Source organism: Phyllobates terribilis, unplaced genomic scaffold, assembly GCF_046119375.1.
Source record: "Phyllobates terribilis strain yellow unplaced genomic scaffold, ASM4611937v1 Scaffold_472__1_contigs__length_1415193, whole genome shotgun sequence".
Lineage (NCBI taxonomy): Eukaryota > Metazoa > Chordata > Amphibia > Anura > Dendrobatidae > Phyllobates > Phyllobates terribilis.
The window spans coordinates 207,852-233,440 of NW_027363232.1; the positions used below are offsets into that span (position 1 = coordinate 207,852).

The 25,589-nt window shown below is 45.8% G+C and overlaps 8 non-coding genes and 2 pseudogenes across 8 annotated transcripts; all 10 read right to left on the reverse strand.

The window, feature by feature from the left end:
* Positions 1-707: 707 nt before the first annotated feature.
* LOC141229306 (U2 spliceosomal RNA) lies at positions 708-898 on the reverse strand. Its single transcript, XR_012296002.1, has one exon. It is a non-coding gene; the product is annotated as a U2 spliceosomal RNA (small nuclear RNA).
* Positions 899-2,007: 1,109 nt separating this feature from the next.
* LOC141229307 (U2 spliceosomal RNA) lies at positions 2,008-2,198 on the reverse strand. Its single transcript, XR_012296003.1, has one exon. It is a non-coding gene; the product is annotated as a U2 spliceosomal RNA (small nuclear RNA).
* Positions 2,199-3,307: 1,109 nt separating this feature from the next.
* Positions 3,308-3,497, reverse strand: LOC141229422 (U2 spliceosomal RNA). The gene has a single exon (XR_012296114.1). It is a non-coding gene; the product is annotated as a U2 spliceosomal RNA (small nuclear RNA).
* A 6,390-nt stretch (positions 3,498-9,887) lies between these two features.
* LOC141229415 (U2 spliceosomal RNA) lies at positions 9,888-10,081 on the reverse strand. The gene has a single exon (XR_012296108.1). It is a non-coding gene; the product is annotated as a U2 spliceosomal RNA (small nuclear RNA).
* A 5,564-nt stretch (positions 10,082-15,645) lies between these two features.
* Positions 15,646-15,723, reverse strand: LOC141229444 (U2 spliceosomal RNA; annotated as a pseudogene).
* A 1,109-nt stretch (positions 15,724-16,832) lies between these two features.
* LOC141229394 (U2 spliceosomal RNA) lies at positions 16,833-17,023 on the reverse strand. Its single transcript, XR_012296088.1, has one exon. It is a non-coding gene; the product is annotated as a U2 spliceosomal RNA (small nuclear RNA).
* A 1,109-nt stretch (positions 17,024-18,132) lies between these two features.
* LOC141229308 (U2 spliceosomal RNA) lies at positions 18,133-18,323 on the reverse strand. The gene has a single exon (XR_012296004.1). It is a non-coding gene; the product is annotated as a U2 spliceosomal RNA (small nuclear RNA).
* Positions 18,324-19,432: 1,109 nt separating this feature from the next.
* Positions 19,433-19,623, reverse strand: LOC141229309 (U2 spliceosomal RNA). Its single transcript, XR_012296005.1, has one exon. It is a non-coding gene; the product is annotated as a U2 spliceosomal RNA (small nuclear RNA).
* Positions 19,624-20,732: 1,109 nt separating this feature from the next.
* On the reverse strand, positions 20,733-20,918 carry LOC141229438 (U2 spliceosomal RNA). The gene has a single exon (XR_012296127.1). It is a non-coding gene; the product is annotated as a U2 spliceosomal RNA (small nuclear RNA).
* Positions 20,919-21,712: 794 nt separating this feature from the next.
* Positions 21,713-21,804, reverse strand: LOC141229452 (U2 spliceosomal RNA; annotated as a pseudogene).
* Positions 21,805-25,589: the final 3,785 nt, after the last annotated feature.

Here is a 25,589-nt window from a genome sequence, read left to right on the forward strand (position 1 = left end):
ATGACACGCGCAGCCAGCGTTCCATTGCCACATTCCATCTACTGCAGGCAGGATACCTGGCTGGCTGAATGTCGCTGAGAAGCTCACAGAGACCGCCATAAGCAACAGTTTAACAGAATGCCACAGACTAATCAACCAAACTTTTTGGGTTGGGTTCTCTTTTATAGTCTGCAGGCATTAATTGAAAGAAGTCAGTGTTCCAGCAGAGGGAGACAACGTTTCAGAAAAGGCATTGTAGCAAACCAAAAAAGAAATTTTAAGCGCAGCAGAGTAACCAGCGCACATACCTGTTAGCTCAGGTGAGTTTAAAAGGCTGCTGTTGATAACAAGGGCATTTGCTAAATAGATGGTGTGTGTGCAACAATATACTGAAAGGTCAATTATATTGTGCAGCTTATCTCACCACCTGTAGTTATTTAGGTGAAAGCTCCAAAATGCTTGCCTAATATGTCTGTTTATCCAAAAGGAAGTAAAGAGGGAGAGCTAGAAAGATAGCATTGCGTTACATTACATGGCAATGCAATGCACAGTTGCTGAAGTTGAACCAAAATGAGCTTGTCATCTGGCTTCTGCAACTTTGAACATGAAAAATCCAATGAGGAGAAGAAAAGCAAAGCCAAAGAGTCCATCCCAAAATCCGACAAACAAGCAAAATGAACAAAAAACATTGAATTCAATACTTTCTGATTTTAGAAACTGCATTAAAGAAGGGGTGCACCGGTCCTGGAGATACTGCAATACCAGGTCAATGCGTGGAGTGGACAGAGCAAGCTCTTTTTCCATCTCCCTGTTCTAAAAATCCATTTAATATATGGTCCCCAGATAGGGGACGTATCAGATATTAAACTGATAAGAACAGATACTACACTTGATCTTAGCCAAAAGGCCGAGAAGCGATAACCAGAATTGGTTTCGAACTACGGAGCCACCCAAGGATCCTGAAGAGTCCATTTGTGGAGATGAGCTCCTGGACTCCCGTTAAGAAGACATGTTGTCAACCTCTAGATCCCTTACATGCCTGCACTTTTCGGCTTGCTGCTGCTGCAATCCACGCGTTTTAGATCTGCATAACTCCACCTCTTTAAACACAGCACCCTCACCCCCTGCTGTTCCCACCCGCCTCAACACCGTTGGAAGGGAGGAGAACCAATTAAGGCGGGGGGTGGGGTGGAACGAGCAGCTGTCTACCCTTAGCAGGAGGGCTGCTGATTACTTACCTCTCCTGCTGCTGCTGGCTGTCCAGCAGCAGACTGAAGGTGGCTGCTGCTGTGCGCAGGTATATAAAGGCTCAGAGCCTATTATGACACGCGCAGCCAGCGTTCCATTGCCACATTCCATCTACTGCAGGCAGGATACCTGGCTGGCTGAATGTCGCTGAGAAGCTCACAGAGACCGCCATAAGCAACAGTTTAACAGAATGCCACAGACTAATCAACCAAACTTTTTGGGTTGGGTTCTCTTTTATAGTCTGCAGGCATTAATTGAAAGAAGTCAGTGTTCCAGCAGAGGGAGACAACGTTTCAGAAAAGGCATTGTAGCAAACCAAAAAAGAAATTTTAAGCGCAGCAGAGTAACCAGCGCACATACCTGTTAGCTCAGGTGAGTTTAAAAGGCTGCTGTTGATAACAAGGGCATTTGCTAAATAGATGGTGTGTGTGCAACAATATACTGAAAGGTCAATTATATTGTGCAGCTTATCTCACCACCTGTAGTTATTTAGGTGAAAGCTCCAAAATGCTTGCCTAATATGTCTGTTTATCCAAAAGGAAGTAAAGAGGGAGAGCTAGAAAGATAGCATTGCGTTACATTACATGGCAATGCAATGCACAGTTGCTGAAGTTGAACCAAAATGAGCTTGTCATCTGGCTTCTGCAACTTTGAACATGAAAAATCCAATGAGGAGAAGAAAAGCAAAGCCAAAGAGTCCATCCCAAAATCCGACAAACAAGCAAAATGAACAAAAAACATTGAATTCAATACTTTCTGATTTTAGAAACTGCATTAAAGAAGGGGTGCACCGGTCCTGGAGATACTGCAATACCAGGTCAATGCGTGGAGTGGACAGAGCAAGCTCTTTTTCCATCTCCCTGTTCTAAAAATCCATTTAATATATGGTCCCCAGATAGGGGACGTATCAGATATTAAACTGATAAGAACAGATACTACACTTGATCTTAGCCAAAAGGCCGAGAAGCGATAACCAGAATTGGTTTCGAACTACGGAGCCACCCAAGGATCCTGAAGAGTCCATTTGTGGAGATGAGCTCCTGGACTCCCGTTAAGAAGACATGTTGTCAACCTCTAGATCCCTTACATGCCTGCACTTTTCGGCTTGCTGCTGCTGCAATCCACGCGTTTTAGATCTGCATAACTCCACCTCTTTAAACACAGCACCCTCACCCCCTGCTGTTCCCACCCGCCTCAACACCGTTGGAAGGGAGGAGAACCAATTAAGGCGGGGGGTGGGGTGGAACGAGCAGCTGTCTACCCTTAGCAGGAGGGCTGCTGATTACTTACCTCTCCTGCTGCTGCTGGCTGTCCAGCAGCAGACTGAAGGTGGCTGCTGCTGTGCGCAGGTATATAAAGGCTCAGAGCCTATTATGACACGCGCAGCCAGCGTTCCATTGCCACATTCCATCTACTGCAGGCAGGATACCTGGCTGGCTGAATGTCGCTGAGAAGCTCACAGAGACCGCCATAAGCAACAGTTTAACAGAATGCCACAGACTAATCAACCAAACTTTTTGGGTTGGGTTCTCTTTTATAGTCTGCAGGCATTAATTGAAAGAAGTCAGTGTTCCAGCAGAGGGAGACAACGTTTCAGAAAAGGCATTGTAGCAAACCAAAAAAGAAATTTTAAGCGCAGCAGAGTAACCAGCGCACATACCTGTTAGCTCAGGTGAGTTTAAAAGGCTGCTGTTGATAACAAGGGCATTTGCTAAATAGATGGTGTGTGTGCAACAATATACTGAAAGGTCAATTATATTGTGCAGCTTATCTCACCACCTGTAGTTATTTAGGTGAAAGCTCCAAAATGCTTGCCTAATATGTCTGTTTATCCAAAAGGAAGTAAAGAGGGAGAGCTAGAAAGATAGCATTGCGTTACATTACATGGCAATGCAATGCACAGTTGCTGAAGTTGAACCAAAATGAGCTTGTCATCTGGCTTCTGCAACTTTGAACATGAAAAATCCAATGAGGAGAAGAAAAGCAAAGCCAAAGAGTCCATCCCAAAATCCGACAAACAAGCAAAATGAACAAAAAACATTGAATTCAATACTTTCTGATTTTAGAAACTGCATTAAAGAAGGGGTGCACCGGTCCTGGAGATACTGCAATACCAGGTCAATGCGTGGAGTGGACAGAGCAAGCTCTTTTTCCATCTCCCTGTTCTAAAAATCCATTTAATATATGGTCCCCAGATAGGGGACGTATCAGATATTAAACTGATAAGAACAGATTTTTTTTTTTAATTTGGCTATCCCCCACATGGGGATAAAAACCGTTTATTTAAAATTTAACAAATTACAGAAATAAAACCATTACATCCACATTACACTTTCGGGACTTCAAAGAAAAATAAAAATTCCATCACAGCAAATTTTACAAGACTTCAAATATTCCATAGGTTAAAAAGCCATTTGCCTGCCAATGTTACATTCTTTTTCCTGTCCAATAAATAGTATATGTACATTTCACTTTTACAAAAGGCTAAAACATCATCTACTGGTAACATTTCATGTTTAAAAACAGCAATATTTCTAGCATTCCAGAGCGCTATCTTGGCACAATTCACTGTCTTCCACGCCATTATTTTTTGGTCCATTGTTGGGCATTCCAGAAGACCATATAACACTGATGCAAAATTAAAGTCCTTGAGGTCCACCATTTTCTCCAGCAGGGGGATTAATCTTCTCCAGAACTCTTTAGCAAAAGCACAAGTCCATAAAAGATGCTTCACTGTCTCTTCTTCTTGACAACCTTCTCTTGGGCAGATGGCAGACCTCACAAAACCTCTTCTGTACTGGAATGCCCGGCAAGGAAGACAGTGGTGTGCGCAGCTGCAAGACATGTCTTTCTGTACATTAAAAAGATAAGGGGCGTTAATCATTTTCCATATGTGTACAGTTTTGTCATCATCATAACGCTCAATATCACACAACGTCACATCAGTACTAATTTGTTTGAGTAGTGTCTTGCTGTTACATAGATCCCCTGTCTGTTTCTTATTCAAATTAAAATCAAGAATAATTTTCTTTAAAATCTCATAATGTGCAGGTAGGTTAAAAGCATAAGGAAAGGATAAAACCGTTTCAAACCAACCAAACCTTCTCATGAGAAAACCAGTGTTAAAACGCATAAAATAGGAAAGGTAATTATCTTTAAAAAGGGTTTTAAAACAGAAACAGAAAAAATGTATTAAAAGAAACTTATCTAAAACAGGGAAATCTTTCCCACCTTTAACCTTTGGCTTTGTCACAATTTCTCTTTTGAGTTTCTCCATTTTTGAGCCCCAAAAAAAGGTAAAACATACTTTTGTAATTCGTTTCAACAAATTTGTAGGAGGGGGGAACACCAAACTAAGATATAACAGGATAGGTAATATCACCATTTTTACAATCAGAACTTTACCTTCCATTGACAGCTTTCTCATATTCCACATGCAGATTTTCTGATTAATTTTCTGTGCTGCCGCATCCCAGCTATTAAAACCATTATTAGATTCATTAAAAGAAACACCTAAAATAGTAATGGAATCTGTAACTGCAATTGGTACATCATGTAAACTCATCCCCCCGACATTTAAAATATTACATTTAGTAAGATTAATTTTAAAACCGGAAACTGTACAAAAAGACTGAATTTGGCTTATCGTTTTTTGTATTGAAGGTACATCACATCCAAACACTGCTACATCATCCATATAGCTTACAACTTTAACTTGTAGACCGTTCCCTCCGGGTAAGGGTACTCCACATATTTGCTTATCCCGGCGTATTGTACATAAAAGGGGTTCTATAGCACATATAAAAAGCAGGGGGGACAAAGGGCAACCCTGCTTCACCCCTGATTTTAAAACTACCTCTTTTGTTTTAAAACCATTAACTAAAATCTTACTCGTACAATCATTATAAAAAGCTTTAAGAGACAATAAAAACCCACCCGGAATGCCCATTTTTTCTAAAACTTTAAAAAGATAAAAATGAGACACGCGGTCAAAAGCTTTCTCAAAATCCACCGCTAGGATTGACATCTTTGTCTTTCTGGTTTTTACATCTTCAATACAATCTTTCACCAGGTTTAAATTGTCCCAGATACTACGCCCAGGTACCCCGCATACCTGATTTGCATGAATTACTTTATGTATCACCTTTTTCAACCGATTTGCACAGATCTTAGCCATAATTTTGTAATCATTATTTAAAAGAGTTATCGGCCTCCAGTTTTTAAGATCCGTTTTGTCACCTTTTTTGTATAGTAGTGATACCTCACCTTTCTTCCATGAGTTGAGTAAAACCTTATTATTAAAAACTTCGGAAAACAAATTAAACAAATCATTTTTTAAAATATCATAAAAACTTATATAAAACTCTATGGGGATACCATCAGGGCCGGGCACTTTACCATTTTTAAAACTCTTCATGGTTTCTAAAATCTCTTCCTCACATAGAGGTTGGGATAAAAAACTTTGGGCATCAGCATCTAGGGTGGACTTGATCTCCCCCAGGAAAGTGTGTATTAAATCATGGTCTACAGTTTTTACATTAAAAAGATCATTAAAAAAGACATTTACCTTATCCAATATAACGTTGATATTATTATCTCCATCTATGTTATCAATTATTGTTTTCGCCTGTTTGTTTTTCTTAAAAAAATACCTGGAACAAGTCTCATCCTCTTCTACGTGTTTTACCTTTGAACGAAAAATCAGTTCTTTTCCTTTTTGTTCCAACCACTTTGAAATTTCTCCTTTAAGACTCAATATATCATTACCTACATCCAGATCATTGTCTTTGAATTTGTACAATGTCTGTAACCTGATATTAAGAAAATTATAGATCTCAAACTTTTCTTTAGCTTTTTGTATGCTTTTCTTTATAAAGAAATCTTTAATGCTTATTTTCATTCTATCCCACCAGGAGCTAAAAGAAATATTGGGGTTTTTCCTTTTTCTACAGTTTACATAAAACTCAATAAAATCCGATAAAATTTGTGGATCTTTTAAAAGGGACACATTCAATTTCCAAGATTTCTTACCACATTTCTTCTTTCCATTAATCCTCACTCTAAAAGATAAAACCTTGTGATCTGAGAGAATATTAGTTAAAACTTCACATTTCACTGGCAGTATTTTTTCTGAACCTAAAACAAAATCTATCCTGGAGCTACATGTAGAATTGCTCCAGGTGAAACCAGCGTCTATAGGGCTATCCTTGTTACATTCTTTATACACATCAGTTAATTTACAATCATTTATAATATTGCTTAACATTCCAGACGTTTTGTCATAATTTCTACTCACGGAACCGGAGCGTCGGCTTTCGCCTTTTAAAATACAATTAAAATCACCTGCCAGGATAAAAGGTTCAGAAATGTTAATAAATAAAGGTAAAATTTCCAGCATATCAGCCCTTTCATTTTTATCAGGTGACCCATAAAAATTTAAAAACTGCCATCTTGTCCCATCAATAAAAGCCTTAACTAAAAGAATACGACCCGGTAAAATATCTTGGATAAAATCAATAGACACATTTCCCTTAAAAAGTATAGCTACCCCGGCTGATCCGGTTGCATTTGATCCAGACCAGACCGATGGACCATGTTTCCACTCTTCCTTATATTTTTTGTAAGAAATCTTATGAGGGATATGACATTCTTGTAAAAAGAAAACAGAAGCTGTAAAACAGGTTAAAAAATGTAAAACAGTAGCTCTTCTGGTCTTGGATCCTATGCCTCTCACATTGAGGGAAACACCACCAATGTCAGCCATCATAACAAATGGTTAGGAAGAAACAAAAACTGAACTTTACCTATCCGATGGACGGATCAGACCACTTGGACTTTCACCAACGCCCTCTTCTGAATCCACCGTTATCAAAGAGTCTTCATCATCGGAGAAGGAACATTCACTTAAATTAAGACCCGACGCTACTGGGGTGTAGCTCGGAAGGATATTGAGAGAAAGGTTACACTGGGTCTCCATAGGCTGACCATTTAGGTCCTCGTCAGGTGGGTCTCCGAGAGGCTCCGCACTCCCCTGCTGACCCGCAGAGGGTCGTAACACAGGGGCAGGCTGCGCACATGGCGGAGCCTCAGAGTCCCCGGAGGCAGCCAGGTTCGGGGCCCCACCTGGGGCAGCAGAGCCCCGGGACCTCGGGATTCCAGAGTCTACACCCCCGTGAGGGGATGTATCCATCTCCTCCCTATTAGCCACCTCCACGGAACCATTCTTTTTCTTATTATGAGACCTCACCAAATGCCACGTACCGCCCTCGCTCTCGTGAGACCCAGTGGGAATTTTGGGCTCGGTGTCAGCCTTTTGGCGCTCTTTTTTGGCCTTACCGACCGCCCCTTTATGATCTTTCTCAGCCTTCCTTTTAGCCTCCTTATGGTCTTTCAGCCAGCTCCTGGGCTCCTGTGAGTTACCTGTCATTGACTCGGAGGGATTGTTACTAGTCGAAGCGCCCTTATCACCTCCCGAGGCTCCAGGTTGTTGTTCCTCCTCCTGAGGGGTGGTCTGATTGGCCCGTCCTTTCCCGGATGTCTTGGACTTCTCCTTTTGTTTTTGTTCATCCTCTCTGAACCTGTGAGGGCAAGAAAAATAGAAATGACCAGGTGTCCGACAAAAAGAGCATTTTTTTTCATTTGGGCACTCCTTTGTGTCATGTTCAGTACTGGCACAATTTCTACAAGTGGCACCACAACTATCCTTAGAGTGCCCATAGAGACCACAATACCTACAGAAAAGTGGCATTCCTGAGAAAAAAAAATCCCCATTAGTTTGCCCTATTTTAAATCGAGCTGGAGGAAGTCTCACACCTCCAGGGAATTTAGGGTCTCTTTCACATTTTACTAAAAACTTCCATTTTGAGGTCCAGATGTTAAACTCATTCAACACTTTCCCAATCAATTTCACACTTTTAAAATAAACTGACAAAAAGGAAATAACCTCTGGTGCTGTTATGAAGGGTGAGAAGATTTTCACAACCACCATCTTTACCTCATCCAGGACGTGCTCGATGATCTGAATCCCTTTTAGACCAGGGCTATTTTCTACCGACTTAACTCTGGACAAAACATCTTTGAAAATACCTTCGCCAGTAAAGGTTACATCATAATCTCCACGTCGAGGATAATCCTGGATAGAAAGGATTTCGTTGGTTCTGACGTGGAGCAGTTTCTCAAGCACGTCCTGGACTACATATCCCAGATTCCGCATATCGGAACCACCAGCCGTAAAGCGGACCCTTATGGTGTTCTTAAGCCTCGCATATAGAGGCACGAGGTTGGGGTCAACCTCCATGGTATGGCGCAACAAAATGCAAATTGCAACCGCCTGCAATCTGCGCCTTCAGAGCTTTGAGATAAAGCACCTGAAGGCTGGGGGATCGCTGCCCGTTACCCTAGGACTAATCCCTCTCCCTAATAGCAGCAGGCAGGTGAAGCCCACCGAAGTGGACGATCCTGCCAGGCCAAGGAGAGGGGTACCTGAGTGCCCTTCAACTGAAACCTCCTGCTGTGAAGCACTTGGTCTCAGCCAAAAGGCCGAGAAGCGATAACCAGAATTGGTTTCGAACTACGGAGCCACCCAAGGATCCTGAAGAGTCCATTTGTGGAGATGAGCTCCTGGACTCCCGTTAAGAAGACATGTTGTCAACCTCTAGATCCCTTACATGCCTGCACTTTTCGGCTTGCTGCTGCTGCAATCCACGTGTTTTAGATCTGCATAACTCCACCTCTTTAAACACAGCACCCTCACCCCCTGCTGTTCCCACCCGCCTCAACACCGTTGGAAGGGAGGAGAACCAATTAAGACGGGGGGTGGGGTGGAACGAGCAGCTGTCTACCCTTAGCAGGAGGGCTGCTGATTACTTACCTCTCCTGCTGCTGCTGGCTGTCCAGCAGCAGACTGAAGGTGGCTGCTGCTGTGCGCAGGTATATAAAGGCTCAGAGCCTATTATGACACGCGCAGCCAGCGTTCCATTGCCACATTCCATCTACTGCAGGCAGGATACCTGGCTGGCTGAATGTCGCTGAGAAGCTCACAGAGACCGCCATAAGCAACAGTTTAACAGAATGCCACAGACTAATCAACCAAACTTTTTGGGTTGGGTTCTCTTTTATAGTCTGCAGGCATTAATTGAAAGAAGTCAGTGTTCCAGCAGAGGGAGACAACGTTTCAGAAAAGGCATTGTAGCAAACCAAAAAAGAAATTTTAAGCGCAGCAGAGTAACCAGCGCACATACCTGTTAGCTCAGGTGAGTTTAAAAGGCTGCTGTTGATAACAAGGGCATTTGCTAAATAGATGGTGTGTGTGCAACAATATACTGAAAGGTCAATTATATTGTGCAGCTTATCTCACCACCTGTAGTTATTTAGGTGAAAGCTCCAAAATGCTTGCCTAATATGTCTGTTTATCCAAAAGGAAGTAAAGAGGGAGAGCTAGAAAGATAGCATTGCGTTACATTACATGGCAATGCAATGCACAGTTGCTGAAGTTGAACCAAAATGAGCTTGTCATCTGGCTTCTGCAACTTTGAACATGAAAAATCCAATGAGGAGAAGAAAAGCAAAGCCAAAGAGTCCATCCCAAAATCCGACAAACAAGCAAAATGAACAAAAAACATTGAATTCAATACTTTCTGATTTTAGAAACTGCATTAAAGAAGGGGTGCACCGGTCCTGGAGATACTGCAATACCAGGTCAATGCGTGGAGTGTACAGAGCAAGCTCTTTTTCCATCTCCCTGTTCTAAAAATCCATTTAATATATGGTCCCCAGATAGGGGACGTATCAGATATTAAACTGATAAGAACAGATTTTTTTGATTGAATATATCTTTTATTAGCACAAAAAATAAGTTAACAGACAGTGTACAGTGCCGCAGCCCAGTACTCACAGAATTCTACATCATATTTACATAGCATGAGGATACGACGCACTAACTAGACACATCACACCCCTATGCTACACAAAACACTCAATCTGAAAGAAAAAGCATGTCAATCAATACAGTACGACGAACCGTGATAAGGGATGGGGATTGGGAAAAAGGGGATGGGGAGGGGAAAATCACAGGCCCGAAGCTTTATTGAAAGACAAGACACATAAGGGGAGAGGGGGAGGAGGAGTTTAGTCCTCATCCTCGTCCTCCGGACCGTCCATGATGGAATAGTCTCTGAGCAGGCTGTGGATCAGCCTGCGGCAGTCCTGGATGGACATCCTCTCCCTCCTCAAGATGAGCCGGTTCCTGGCGACCCAAACGGCATCCTTGAAGCAGTTCATAAGGCGCCAAGCCTCCTGGATGGCTCCGACGGTATGAACCCCAGGGAAGAGTCCGTAAAGCACAGAATGGTGCGATAGGCTCGCCCTGGGGACAGAGTTCCTCAGGTCGTCCTCAAGTGCAGTCAATAGGCGCTGTGCAAATCCGCAGTCCCAAAAAGTGTGCAAAGATGTTTCCTCCACGAAGGGGCACCTTGGGCAGTACCGAGTCTTGCACAGGTTCCGGGCATGCATGAATGACCGGACGGGCAGTCCGCCCTGAATCGCCATCCACGACAAGTCCTTGTGCCCGTTGGTCAGCCTGTCAGACGACACATTTGTCCACACAGTCTCCAGCGTGTCCTGGTGAAGTCCTGTGATGTTCTCCACGTCATCCTTGGCTCTGATTAGCTTGTGGATAGTTTTGGGCTTCCACAAGTCGGGCTTGAGTCCCTCCAGTTGATGCTCCCCCACAAATCGAACGACGTCTCCGTAGAACCATGGCGTCGTCCAGTTGTAGGGGAAGGAGCTGTCCCACTTGTCCCAGCCGAGTCGCCTCCAAAGAGGAAGCAGGAAGAAGCGAGACATGGACCTGCCCGCGGAGCCATTCTTGACTTGCAAAGTCCGGCGGACACAATCACACACAAAAGAGGATCGCAGGAGGGTGGGGATATCTGGAACGCCCTTCCCACCCTTGCGAGGCTCCTTGTACATGACGGCCCGCCTGACTCTGTCCATCTTGGATCCCCAGACAAAGTGAAACACTGTCCTGGTAATGGCCCTGCACACAGTGACGTGTGGGGGCCAGGCCTGCGCCGTGTACTGCAAGACGGGCAGGACCTCATTACGCAGGACGAGTGCCTTACCCTCACAAGTGAGGTGTCTGAGGCTCCAGAGTCCGATCCGTTGCTTCACCTTGGCCAAGCGTTCTTGCCAGGACTTGAGGGCCGCTCCTTCCTTCCCGAACCAGACTCCCAGCACCTTGAGGAAATCCGGTTGAATGTTGAAGGGGAAGGGGGCGGAGGAGGCCGGCTGCCAATCCCCGAAGAGCATGGCTTCCGACTTCCTGCAGTTGACTTTGGCCCCTGAAGCCCGGCCGAACCTCTCACACGTCTGGACGAGGGCGTCGACTGAACCACGATCAGCGCAGAAGACGGTGACGTCGTCCATGTAGAGCGAGCACTTGACCTCGTGTCGTCCCGGACCCGGTGCGGTGATCCCTCTGATCTCTCCATTCTGCCGGATAGCCTCTGCGAAGAGTTCTATAACACAAACAAAAAGAAGAGGTGATAGAGGGCAGCCTTGTCTGACCCCAGAGAGGACAGGGAAGGGGTCAGTCTTCCAGCCGTTCACCAACACCGAGCTGTGGATATCAAAATACATCAGACGGACATACGAACAAAACATGTTACCCAAACCTAACCGGTGCAGAGCTCGGCCCATGAACTCGTGGGAAACCCGGTCGAAGGCCTTCTCCTGATCCAAGGAGACCAGGGCCGCGTGTGCGCGGCGGACCTTGATGTACTCGACCGTGTCCCGCACGAGAGCGAGGCTGTCTGCGATGCGACGTCCAGGGATGCCGCAGGTCTGGTCCGGGTGGATGATCCGTCCGATGACCGTCTTAAGTCGTGTCGCCATCGTCTTGGCCAGGATCTTGTAGTCCACGTTGAGCAGAGTGATGGGACGCCAATTCCTCAGGTCGCACCTCTCTCCCTTCCGCTTGTACAGGATCGTGACCATTCCTTCCCTCAAAGATGGAGGCATTCTACCCTCCACCACCATCTCCTCGTACAGGTCCAACAGGTCCGGACAGATGAGGTCTCCCAGCGCTACATAGAGCTCCGCTGGAAGACCATCACTGCCCGGGGTCCTGCCGGTCCTAAAGGATTTAGCGGCAGAGAGCAATTCGCCCACCATCAGAGGTTTGTCCAAGGCTGCCGTGCCTGCAGGATCAAGATGGTTAGTGATACCTGACAGGAACTTATCAGCAGCGTCAGGGTCGGTAGTCTTGTGGGAGTAGAGTTCGCTGTAGAAGTCGCTGACGACCCTCATCACGTCCTCCTTCCCACGTCGCATGTTTCCGCTCTCGTCTCGCAGCTCGTTCAGGGGCGTGTGACCGGCATGAAGTTTCCTGAAAAAGAATGAGTTACATTTCTCACCCTTCTCCAGATTCTCCACTTTGGAACGGAAGACGATTCGCTTGGACTCCTCCTCAAAGTGCCTTTTCAGGCTCTTCTTGGTCTCCTCCAGCTCCTCCCTCACGTCCCAGCCGCAGTGAAGAAGGTCCTGCAGCGACCGCAGCTCGCGCTGCAGCCCTCTGAAGTCCCTCCTCTTCTCACACGCCTGTTGTCGACCCTTGGCCTGAAAGAAACAGCGAAACTCAAGTTTAACATATTCCCACCAATCAGAGACTGTTTGGAAGCTACCCTTGTAGGACTGCCACATTGCGTAGGCTGCTCTCAGCTCCTCCACGACTTCATCCTGAGCCAGCAGAGCACAATTCAGCTTCCAGGAGCCGGGGCCGGACGGAAAACCGTCGCCGAGGACACCTTGTAAGTGAATGGCTCTGTGGTCGGAGAAGAAGCAGGAGACCATCGAGTGCCTACTCTGCCTGACTGCCCGAGAGGTGAACACAAAGTCAATCCTGGAGCGGAGTGAGCCATCGGGTCGGCTCCACGAATAGTTCGTGGAGCCTCTCCCCATGGAGCCCACCACGTCCTGAAGAGAGGCCTCGGTTACCATCTCGATGAGCAGCTTGGACGTGATGTCCAACTTGGCAGATGTGCCAGAACTACGACCATCCTCCTCGATGGGGCAGTTGAAATCCCCGGCCATCACTAAGGTCCTGGTGGTGGCAAGCTGAAGCCGCAGGGTCTGGAAAAGCTCCAAACGCTCATTCTTCAGTGGGGACGCATACACGTTGATGAACCTGACAGGTTCTCCCGCCCAGTTGCCATCTACAACAAGAGCCCTGCCGCAGATGAGCTCCTGGACGGACTCAAGCGTGAATGCGCCCCCCCTGATCAGAATTGCGACCCCCGCAGACTTGCAGTCACCCCCACCGGACCAGTAGGATGGACCGTGGGACCACTCCCTGGCCAGATGTTTGAAGGACCTAGAGGAGGGAAGGGAACATTCCTGCAACATATAAACATCACACAACTGGGAAGTAAGGAAGGCATAAATAGTCTGACGTCTGAACTTGTCCTTGATGCTCCTGACATTAATGGAAAATAAGTTAATATTAGCCATCATGTAGGGAAAAAAGAAAAAGTTAGCGCAGGCAATACACCTTAGTTACCACTCCGGTCGGGTGGTCCCTCGTCGGTGTTGACTGCTGGTGACGGGATCACCAGCAGGCCCTCTTCCTCCATCTGGTAAAGCAGCGCGGCCTCGATCTCGGCGACCACCAGTTCCTCCTCTTCTGGCTCGGCCACCAGGGTCTCAACCATGTGCTCCATCTCTTCTGGCTCAGGGAGGGTATCCTCCTTTTCGCCTACGAAATCCAGAATCTTCTTTTTGGAGGATTCAGTAGCAGGGCTGTCCTCCACCTTCCTCTTTCCCCGGGTTGGAACTGGGGAGACAAGAAGGGGAAAATCCTCCTCGGAATAGATAGCGGCGGGTGGAGGAAAGGTTAATTCCACCGCTACCATGGTCTGGGGAGGGAGAGTGGCTGCCGGGGCAGGGGAAAGGACACCTGCTGAGGAGTAGGGGAAGGAGGAAGAGGAAGTGGAATCCTCAGCAGGGGTGGCCGGGGTGGGGGGGAATTGGACGGGGGTGGCAGGGGGAGGGATCGAGAGAGGGGTGACAGAACTCTTACCCTCCTTTGACTTTTTCTTCTGCTTCGGAGCTGCTGGGACCGTCGCTGGGGCTTTGGCCACCGACTCCTTGACCGCTTTGGCCTTGGTCGTCTCGGCCTTGGCCGCTGGGGCCTTGGTCGTCGCGTCCTTGACCTTCACAGGCCTGGTCGTCGGGGCCTTGTCCTCCGTAGCTGGGGTCGTCACAACCACCGATGCCCAGGATCTCTCACGCTTGGGGCAATCCTTGTACAGATGAGCCGCCAGCCCACACAGGTTGCAGGATGTCTTCTTCGGGCAGTCCTTCGAGCTGTGTCCCGTCACTCGACAAATCCTGCAGGCATCCTCCTTGCAGTCCTTCATCTCGTGGCCGTTCTTGCCGCATCTCCTGCAGTTCCGCGGCATGTCCGGGTAATAGATGAGGCCGTAGGAGTTGCCCAGGGAGAATGTCGGGGGCAGGTGCCGAAGTCCGTCTGAGTACGCCAGGTCCCTGTGAAGTCTAACGGTCACCGACCACTTACCTGTCCAGAAGCCGAGTCCATTCAGGATGTGAGAGGGTTCCTTCACAACCAAACAGAAACGTCTCAGGAAGGTACAGATGTCTTGGCCTGGGGTGTGCGGGTTGCGCATGGAGACCGTGATCCTCCTTTCGTCCCTCTGGATAGGGCAGCTACCTGTAAAGGCAGAGAAAGAATTATCCGGTCCTTTTGCGCTTACCATTTCCCAGAACCTCCTGCAGGTGTTCACAGTGGCGAAGGTGACGAAGAAGATCCCCGTCAAGAAGGTCTGGATGCTGAGGGTGTCCGACCTGGAGAAGCCTCGATCCAGCAGCATCTTCTGGCAGAACACGTCCGAGGACATGTCCGGCACCCTCCCATCCACTTCCTTCAGCTTCAGGGCCACCGTCTGCCGCATCCATGGCTCCAGGGCTGGAGCTTCGTGGCGGGGCTTCTGGGGTCCCTTCTGCTGGCCAGTCGTGGAGGCAGAGTCCTTGGGGTCAGAATCGGCTCCTGGCTGGGCCCTCCTGGCTGTCCCCTGCTCCAGGCTCTTCTTTTCGGCCTTCCTCGCAGCGCTTGCCATGGCTTTCCTCCTGCAGTTACTTCTTGGAGCTGGATCTGGAACTCTTCCCGGAATGGGTGGAGCTATGCAGATTCTTCTCCCGTCGTGTTCTGGACAAATTCCCCGAAAGGTCTTTGTCTCGATGATTTTCTTCCTCGAAGATTCCACAGGACAGCCCGATTCTTCTCCGAGTCTACGTCTTCTTCTGGATTCTTTAGAGCTTCTTCCTCCCACCGATATCCGCCTTCCTTCTCCGATGTCAGCTGGGCTCCGAAGCTCTTCTCCTTCCGAGTTCGATCGCTCTCGTCAAGTGTAGATCGTAGCTCTTGTGTTCTTAAAAGAACAGATACTACACTTGATCTTAGCCAAAAGGCCGAGAAGCGATAACCAGAATTGGTTTCGAACTACGGAGCCACCCAAGGATCCTGAAGAGTCCATTTGTGGAGATGAGCTCCTGGACTCCCGTTAAGAAGACATGTTGTCAACCTCTAGATCCCTTACATGCCTGCACTTTTCGGCTTGCTGCTGCTGCAATCCACGCGTTTTAGATCTGCATAACTCCACCTCTTTAAACACAGCACCCTCACCCCCTGCTGTTCCCACCCGCCTCAACACCGTTGGAAGGGAGGAGAACCAATTAAGGCGGGGGGTGGGGTGGAACGAGCAGCTGTCTACCCTTAGCAGGAGGGCTGCTGATTACTTACCTCTCCTTCTGCTGCTGGCTGTCCAGCAGCAGACTGAAGGTGGCTGCTGCTGTGCGCAGGTATATAAAGGCTCAGGGCCTATTATGACACGCGCAGCCAGCATTCCATTGCCACATTCCATCTACTGCAGGCAGGATACCTGGCTGGCTGAATGTCGCTGAGAAGCTCACAGAGACCGCCATAAGCAACAGTTTAACAGAATGCCACAGACTAATCAACCAAACTTTTTGGGTTGGGTTCTCTTTTATAGTCTGCAGGCATTAATTGAAAGAAGTCAGTGTTCCAGCAGAGGGAGACAACGTTTCAGAAAAGGCATTGTAGCAAACCAAAAAAGAAATTTTAAGCGCAGCAGAGTAACCAGCGCACATACCTGTTAGCTCAGGTGAGTTTAAAAGGCTGCTGTTGATAACAAGGGCATTTGCTAAATAGATGGTGTGTGTGCAACAATATACTGAAAGGTCAATTATATTGTGCAGCTTATCTCACCACCTGTAGTTATTTAGGTGAAAGCTCCAAAATGCTTGCCTAATATGTCTGTTTATCCAAAAGGAAGTAAAGAGGGAGAGCTAGAAAGATAGCATTGCGTTACATTACATGGCAATGCAATGCACAGTTGCTGAAGTTGAACCAAAATGAGCTTGTCATCTGGCTTCTGCAACTTTGAACATGAAAAATCCAATGAGGAGAAGAAAAGCAAAGCCAAAGAGTCCATCCCAAAATCCGACAAACAAGCAAAATGAACAAAAAACATTGAATTCAATACTTTCTGATTTTAGAAACTGCATTAAAGAAGGGGTGCACCGGTCCTAGAGATACTGCAATACCAGGTCAATGCGTGGAGTGGACAGAGCAAGCTCTTTTTCCATCTCCCTGTTCTAAAAATCCATTTAATATATGGTCCCCAGATAGGGGACGTATCAGATATGAAACTGATAAGAACAGATACTACACTTGATCTTAGCCAAAAGGCCGAGAAGCGATAACCAGAATTGGTTTCGAACTACGGAGCCACCCAAGGATCCTGAAGAGTCCATTTGTGGAGATGAGCTCCTGGACTCCCGTTAAGAAGACATGTTGTCAACCTCTAGATCCCTTACATGCCTGCACTTTTCGGCTTGCTGCTGCTGCAATCCACGCGTTTTAGATCTGCATAACTCCACCTCTTTAAACACAGCACCCTCACCCCCTGCTGTTCCCACCCGCCTCAACACCGTTGGAAGGGAGGAGAACCAATTAAGGCGGGGGGTGGGGTGGAACGAGCAGCTGTCTACCCTTAGCAGGAGGGCTGCTGATTACTTACCTCTCCTGCTGCTGCTGGCTGTCCAGCAGCAGACTGAAGGTGGCTGCTGCTGTGCGCAGGTATATAAAGGCTCAGAGCCTATTATGACACGCGCAGCCAGCGTTCCATTGCCACATTCCATCTACTGCAGGCAGGATACCTGGCTGGCTGAATGTCGCTGAGAAGCTCACAGAGACCGCCATAAGCAACAGTTTAACAGAATGCCACAGACTAATCAACCAAACTTTTTGGGTTGGGTTCTCTTTTATAGTCTGCAGGCATTAATTGAAAGAAGTCAGTGTTCCAGCAGAGGGAGACAACGTTTCAGAAAAGGCATTGTAGCAAACCAAAAAAGAAATTTTAAGCGCAGCAGAGTAACCAGCGCACATACCTGTTAGCTCAGGTGAGTTTAAAAGGCTGCTGTTGATAACAAGGGCATTTGCTAAATAGATGGTGTGTGTGCAACAATATACTGAAAGGTCAATTATATTGTGCAGCTTATCTCACCACCTGTAGTTATTTAGGTGAAAGCTCCAAAATGCTTGCCTAATATGTCTGTTTATCCAAAAGGAAGTAAAGAGGGAGAGCTAGAAAGATAGCATTGCGTTACATTACATGGCAATGCAATGCACAGTTGCTGAAGTTGAACCAAAATGAGCTTGTCATCTGGCTTCTGCAACTTTGAACATGAAAAATCCAATGAGGAGAAGAAAAGCAAAGCCAAAGAGTCCATCCCAAAATCCGACAAACAAGCAAAATGAACAAAAAACATTGAATTCAATACTTTCTGATTTTAGAAACTGCTTTAAAGAAGGGGTGCACCGGTCCTGGAGATACTGCAATACCAGGTCAATGCGTGGAGTGGACAGAGCAAGCTCTTTTTCCATCTCCCTGTTCTAAAAATCCATTTAATATATGGTCCCCAGATAGGGGACGTATCAGATATTAAACTGATAAGAACAGATACTACACTTGATCTTAGCCAAAAGGCCGAGAAGCGATAACCAGAATTGGTTTCGAACTACGGAGCCACCCAAGGATCCTGAAGAGTCCATTTGTGGAGATGAGCTCCTGGACTCCCGTTAAGAAGACAAGTTGTCAAGCTCTAGATCCCTTACGTGCCTGCACTTTTCGGCTTGCTGCTGCTGCAATCCACGCGTTTTAGATCTGCATAACTCCACCTCTTTAAACACAGCACCCTCACCCCCTGCTGTTCCCACCCGCCTCAACACCGTTGGAAGGGAGGAGAACCAATTAAGGCGGGGGGTGGGGTGGAACGAGCAGCTGTCTACCCTTAGCAGGAGGGCTGCTGATTACTTACCTCTCCTGCTGCTGCTGGCTGTCCAGCAGCAGACTGAAGGTGGCTGCTGCTGTGCGCAGGTATATAAAGGCTCAGAGCCTATTATGACACGCGCAGCCAGCGTTCCATTGCCACATTCCATCTACTGCAGGCAGGATACCTGGCTGGCTGAATGTCGCTGAGAAGCTCACAGAGACCGCCATAAGCAACAGTTTAACAGAATGCCACAGACTAATCAACCAAACTTTTTGGGTTGGGTTCTCTTTTATAGTCTGCAGGCATTAATTGAAAGAAGTCAGTGTTCCAGCAGAGGGAGACAACGTTTCAGAAAAGGCATTGTAGCAAACCAAAAAAGAAATTTTAAGCGCAGCAGAGTAACCAGCGCACATACCTGTTAGCTCAGGTGAGTTTAAAAGGCTGCTGTTGATAACAAGGGCATTTGCTAAATAGATGGTGTGTGTGCAACAATATACTGAAAGGTCAATTATATTGTGCAGCTTATCTCACCACCTGTAGTTATTTAGGTGAAAGCTCCAAAATGCTTGCCTAATATGTCTGTTTATCCAAAAGGAAGTAAAGAGGGAGAGCTAGAAAGATAGCATTGCGTTACATTACATGGCAATGCAATGCACAGTTGCTGAAGTTGAACCAAAATGAGCTTGCCATCTGGCTTCTGCAACTTTGAACATGAAAAATCCAATGAGGAGAAGAAAAGCAAAGCCAAAGAGTCCATCCCAAAATCCGACAAACAAGCAAAATGAACAAAAAACATTGAATTCAATACTTTCTGATTTTAGAAACTGCATTAAAGAAGGGGTGCACCGGTCCTGGAGATACTGCAATACCAGGTCAATGCGTGGAGTGGACAGAGCAAGCTCTTTTTCCATCTCCCTGTTCTAAAAATCCATTTAATATATGGTCCCCAGATAGGGGACGTATCAGATATTAAACTGATAAGAACAGATACTACACTTGATCTTAGCCAAAAGGCCGAGAAGCGATAACCAGAATTGGTTTCGAACTACGGAGCCACCCAAGGATCCTGAAGAGTCCATTTGTGGAGATGAGCTCCTGGACTCCCGTTAAGAAGACATGTTGTCAACCTCTAGATCCCTTACATGCCTGCACTTTTCGGCTTGCTGCTGCTGCAATCCACGCGTTTTAGATCTGCATAACTCCACCTCTTTAAACACAGCACCCTCACCCCCTGCTGTTCCCACCCGCCTCAACACCGTTGGAAGGGAGGAGAACCAATTAAGGCGGGGGGTGGGGTGGAACGAGCAGCTGTCTACCCTTAGCAGGAGGGCTGCTGATTACTTACCTCTCTTGCTGCTGCTGGCTGTCCAGCAGCAGACTGAAGGTGGCTGCTGCTGTGCGCAGGTATATAAAGGCTCAGAGCCTATTATGACACGCGCAGCCAGCGTTCCATTGCCACATTCCATCTACTGCAGGCAGGATACCTGGCTGGCTGAATGTCGCTGAGAAGCTCACAGAGACCGCCATAAGCAACAGTTTAACAGAATGCCACAGACTAATCAACCAAACTTTTTGGGTTGGGTTCTCTTTTATAGTCTGCAGGCATTAATTGAAAGAAGTCAGTGTTCCAGCAGAGGGAGACAATGTTTCAGAAAAGGCATTGTAGCAAACCAAAAAAGAAATTTTAAGCGCAGCAGAGTAACCAGCGCACATACCTGTTAGCTCAGGTGAGTTTAAAAGGCTGCTGTTGATAACAAGGGCATTTGCTAAATAGACGGTGTGTGTGCAACAATATACTGAAAGGTCAATTATATTGTGCAGCTTATCTCACCACCTGTAGTTATTTAGGTGAAAGCTCCAAAATGCTTGCCTAATATGTCTGTTTATCCAAAAGGAAGTAAAGAGGGAGAGCTAGAAAGATAGCATTGCGTTACATTACATGGCAATGCAATACACAGTTGCTGAAGTTGAACCAAAATGAGCTTGTCATCTGGCTTCTGCAACTTTGAACATGAAAAATCCAATGAGGAGAAGAAAAGCAAAGCCAAAGAGTCCATCCCAAAATCCGACAAACAAGCAAAATGAACAAAAAACAATGAATTCAATACTTTCTGATTTTAGAAACTGCATTAAAGAAGGGGTGCACCGGTCCTGGAGATACTGCAATACCAGGTCAATGCGTGGAGTGGACAGAGCAAGCTCTTTTTCCATCTCCCTGTTCTAAAAATCCATTTAATATATGGTCCCCAGATAGGGGACGTATCAGATATTAAACTGATAAGAACAGATTTTTTTTTTTTTTTTTTTATCGAAAGCCCGAATTCGTGTACAAAACCCGAGTGCGCTTAAAAAAGTGACAAGTGCCACAAAAAAAGTGCACTAGGATGCTGGTCTTCTTGAAACCCTCTCCAAAAGGAGAAGGGTCCCCCAAACCATTCCCCGTCCCTCCGAGCCAGAAGGCCACAGCGAGAAACAGGGACAAATAGCCACCTCCAGCCGGAGCCAGAGGCGACCCAATCTTACCCCCAGCACCTGCCCGAGTTCTCACCCGAGCAAGGCACTGGGAGCCAAAGACTGTGCTCCCCTCCCGGAAGAGGGGAGCCAACAACGCTCTCCTCCCGAAAGAGGGGAGCCAGGGGGGTTCAGGGGGGAGCAGAACCTGATGGCCACACACTCCCCCCCTAGACCTGCCAAGAGAGGAACCCATAAGGGAACCGCATCCCGACAAAATCCTAGTAGGACGTGACACACGTGAATAAGTGGACACACAGTGACAAAGAAATGAAATAAATAGTGAAGGTTTCACAGTATAATACTGCCCGGACCTTCGACCGGGAATTGAAAAATTCCCCATCCTAAGACCAGAAGGCCCGGAATAAGGGTGTGTGCGAAGAAAGAAAATTTGAAGTGCTTGTGCAAATGTGCCATAAACTCAAGTGGGGTTCCCAATCCCAGTGAGTTAAGGCACCCCAGGGTCACCACTCCTGAGGCACTTCACACTTCGGGCTTTCGATCTTCCCCGGCCCAATGGCGTCGATCCTGGGGGGCCATGCTTTCCACCAGATGACTATATTAGCCACCTGGCGTACTAACAAGCGCCTAAACCCCAGTGTGCATAATGTATCAATCTACTAGGGCGGCTAACATCCAAAACCGCCTTTTCGAAAGATACTACACTTGATCTTAGCCAAAAGGCCGAGAAGCGATAAGAACAGATTTTTTTTTTTTTTTTTTTTTTTTTTTTTAAAAACCACTCAGGTTTAGATATAAGCAAACAGTTAACCAGACTTCGTCATAAGTTATACTGCCACTTCATAAACATCATTGTGGTTTCTTTATTAAAGTATTATTCAACAAAAATACATCCAAGTAATCCTATGCCAGAGACATTTCCAGAAAAAATATCAACGGTATTTAACCATATCCTGCCACTTAAGGTATTTCCACACCCCTTCAGAATCTGTTCCACCACCACCACCTTCTCTTGTATCCCACAAATAGATTACATATAGTCTTGCTAAGATCAACCTAATACAATCATTTACTGTTAAATTTACTCTTTTAAACACACACAAATTTCTCACATCCCACAAGCTCTCCTGCACACACACCATAATAAACCACATCATCCTTTCTAGGCCACGACGACTAGCACCAAAACCAAACATAGCCACTCTCCAATCAATAAACTTCACACCAGCAACCCCTTTACACAGTCCACCCACACCTTTCCACACATCATACGCAAAATTACAATCCCACATAAGGTGCCTCACCGTCTCATTCGCTCCACAACCATCCCTTGGACATACTGCAGATCTTATGAGATCTCTTTTCTTCTGAAAATCCCTCACTGGCAAAATATTATGAAGGCCCATCCATACTATATCTCGCTGTCTATTCGACACACCTTGAATGCTTAACTTCTTCCATACCCGCGCAACTTCCATAGAACGCAATCCCACCACATTACTCTCACACTCATTCACACACATCTTCCCCATCACCTTCTTAACCAACATAAAGTCTTTCATTGCAACTGCTAACAAATCATTCTTCCTCACAAACTTCTCAATCAAACCATACCACTCAGGACACTTAAAAGCAACAGGCACATTCTTATCACGCTTCACCCAATTCAGACCATACAGCATCCATCCAGCCAAATACTTACACATAAATGCCCCTTTATTATTCTTCCCAATCAAAATGACCGTAGTCTTAATAAAATGCAATGTTAGAAACACTTCAATATTCGGAAACTTCAGTCCCCCATACAAATATTGCTTAAACAAAATCTCTCTCTTAAGTCTTTCCATCCTACTGCCCCAAAAAAACACAAAAATTAGTTTCTCCACTTTTTTAATTTTCCTATAGGGCACTGGAAAAATACAAGAAACATAAAGCAAAATAGGGAGAATAACAGCCTTAATAATAAGAACCTTCCCTACCAAAGACAAAGAACGTAACTTCCAAAAATTCATCTTCCGCACAATCCGCTCACCACATTCATCCCAACTCTCATAACCTTTCAAATCATCATTAAAAAAAACTCCCAACACTTTAATTGCACCATCCACACCAGCCACACCATCCATCTTAATACTATTGTCACCAAAACATTTAAACATGCATTTGTTCCAATTCACACGAAACGCTGACGCGCCACAAAAAAAATTCAACAACAATTTTACTCTCTCCATAGAGGCCACACTCTCACTCACCACTACTACATCATCCATATATCCTAAGACTTTCACAGTCATTCCACCACTCCCTGGCACTAACAAACCACGCACCACTTTCTCTTTCCGAATCATACACAGCAGTGGCTCAATCACACACACAAATAATACCGGTGACATGGGACAACCTTGCCTCACACCAGACCTAATACACACTTTCTCACTCAAAAACCCATTCACCAGAAATTCACTCACCACCTCCCCATACAATCCTCTCACGGCACGCACAAATTTCTCCGGAAAACCCATTCTACGCAAAACCTCAAATAGAAACACATGAGACACGCGATCAAACGCCTTTTCAAAGTCAACAGCCATCACCATACACTTCTGCTTTCTTACTTTACAATCCCACAACACATCTCTTAAAAGACACAGATTATCCGTCATACATCTACCAGGCACTGCACACACTTGATCTTTACCAATCACATCAGCTACAACCACACGCATCCGACACGCCAAAATTTTACTGAATACCTTGTAATCGGCGTTCAGAAGCGTAATTGGCCTCCAATTACTCAAACACCTTTTATCCCCTTTCTTATGGATTAAGACCACCACTCCCTCCTTCATTGAACCCGCAAGCATCCCATTCTCCCACATAAACTGACACACTTCCACTAAATCCATACCCATCACTTCCCACATCATAACATATAGCTCCACAGGCAAACCATCCTTCCCAGGCGTCACATTTTTCCTTGCACCAAACACCGCTTTCTTAACTTCCTCCTCAATCACTGCCTCACATAGACCAGAACATCCATCCTTATCCACCTTACAATCCAAAGTCTTAAGCACTTCTTCTTTCAAACTCTCATCCACCCACTTCCTGCCAAACAACTCAGCATAAAACGTGACCACTTCCTTCATTACATCCTCCCCACTCACACAAACACCATCCACATCAAAAATCTCCTCCATACCCTCCTTCTTACCATTTATTTTTTTAAAGAAATATCTTGAACACTTTTCATCTTTATCAAGATGGACCACCTTTGACCTAAAAATTATTTCCCTTCCCTTCCTCTCCAAAGTCCTCTTCAAATCCTCTCTCGCACTTCTTAACAAATCATCCACATCCACACCACACATCCTCATTTTCTCCAGCCATTCCACCCTCATCATTAAATCTTTATATTGACTCCTAACCATGGCAGCCTTTTTATAGCCCCATCGACGAAAAAACTTTTGCACTTCATACTTCATCCAATCCCACCACACCAACACACTTTCAAACTTACTCTTTTGAGATTTACACCAACTATATTTTTTCTTAAAATCATTCACAATACTCTCATCCTCAAGCAAACTCACATTCAATTTCCACACACCTCTCCCATGCACCCGCCTTAAATCCCCTCTAAACTCACCTTTCAGGCACACATGGTCCGAAAAAGGAACTGAAAATTGAGAAAAACCATCACATATTATATTTTTAGAAAAAAACATCCTATCAATCCTAGATGTTATCCCACCCCTGTCAGCTTTATAGGTTGGTGGTGGTGGCTTTCCCAAATAAACCTCAGCAGCATCAAAAAAGAAAAAATCAGAAATAATGTTTGCCAATTTTTTTCCTGAGGCATCAACTTTCCCCTCAGTTACACAGTTAAAATCACCTGTTACTATCACAGGGATCCTACCAGGTAATTCTAAACATAATTTATCTAATAAACTTAACCTGTCTTCTTTTTTTGTAGGACCATAAATATTTATAATTTTAACTTTCCACCCCCTCCCACACACAACTGCAGAGATGCAACGACCCACCTCTATTACCTTATAATATTCAAAAACAAAATTTCTATTATTTAATACTATCCCAACTCCATCATTTTTATTCCCACTAGAGCCAGACCAGATATGCTGGCCATATGGCCAATCAGCGTCTTCCAGGGGTTCTTCTATACCACACTCCTGTAGACACATAATATCAAAAGAATGGTTATGTAAGAAGTCCAGAATCACAGATCTTCTAACTCTAGACTTTAAAAGTCTTACATTAAGGGACGCAATGTCCCAATTTGGTTTAGAGACCATTCTTTGGCTCAAAAACCAGAAACACCAGTCTCAGCAAAAAAAACATGCCTTCCTTATCCTTTGTCATCCGGCGAACTCCCACTTAGCTGAAAGATAGTGGACTCCAAATTCTCCTCCAGGTAAGCCGTTGACACAGGAGAAAGAGAAACCACTGGGTAATCCCGCTCACTCACCGGACTTGCCACGCATTGGCTACTTGATGGT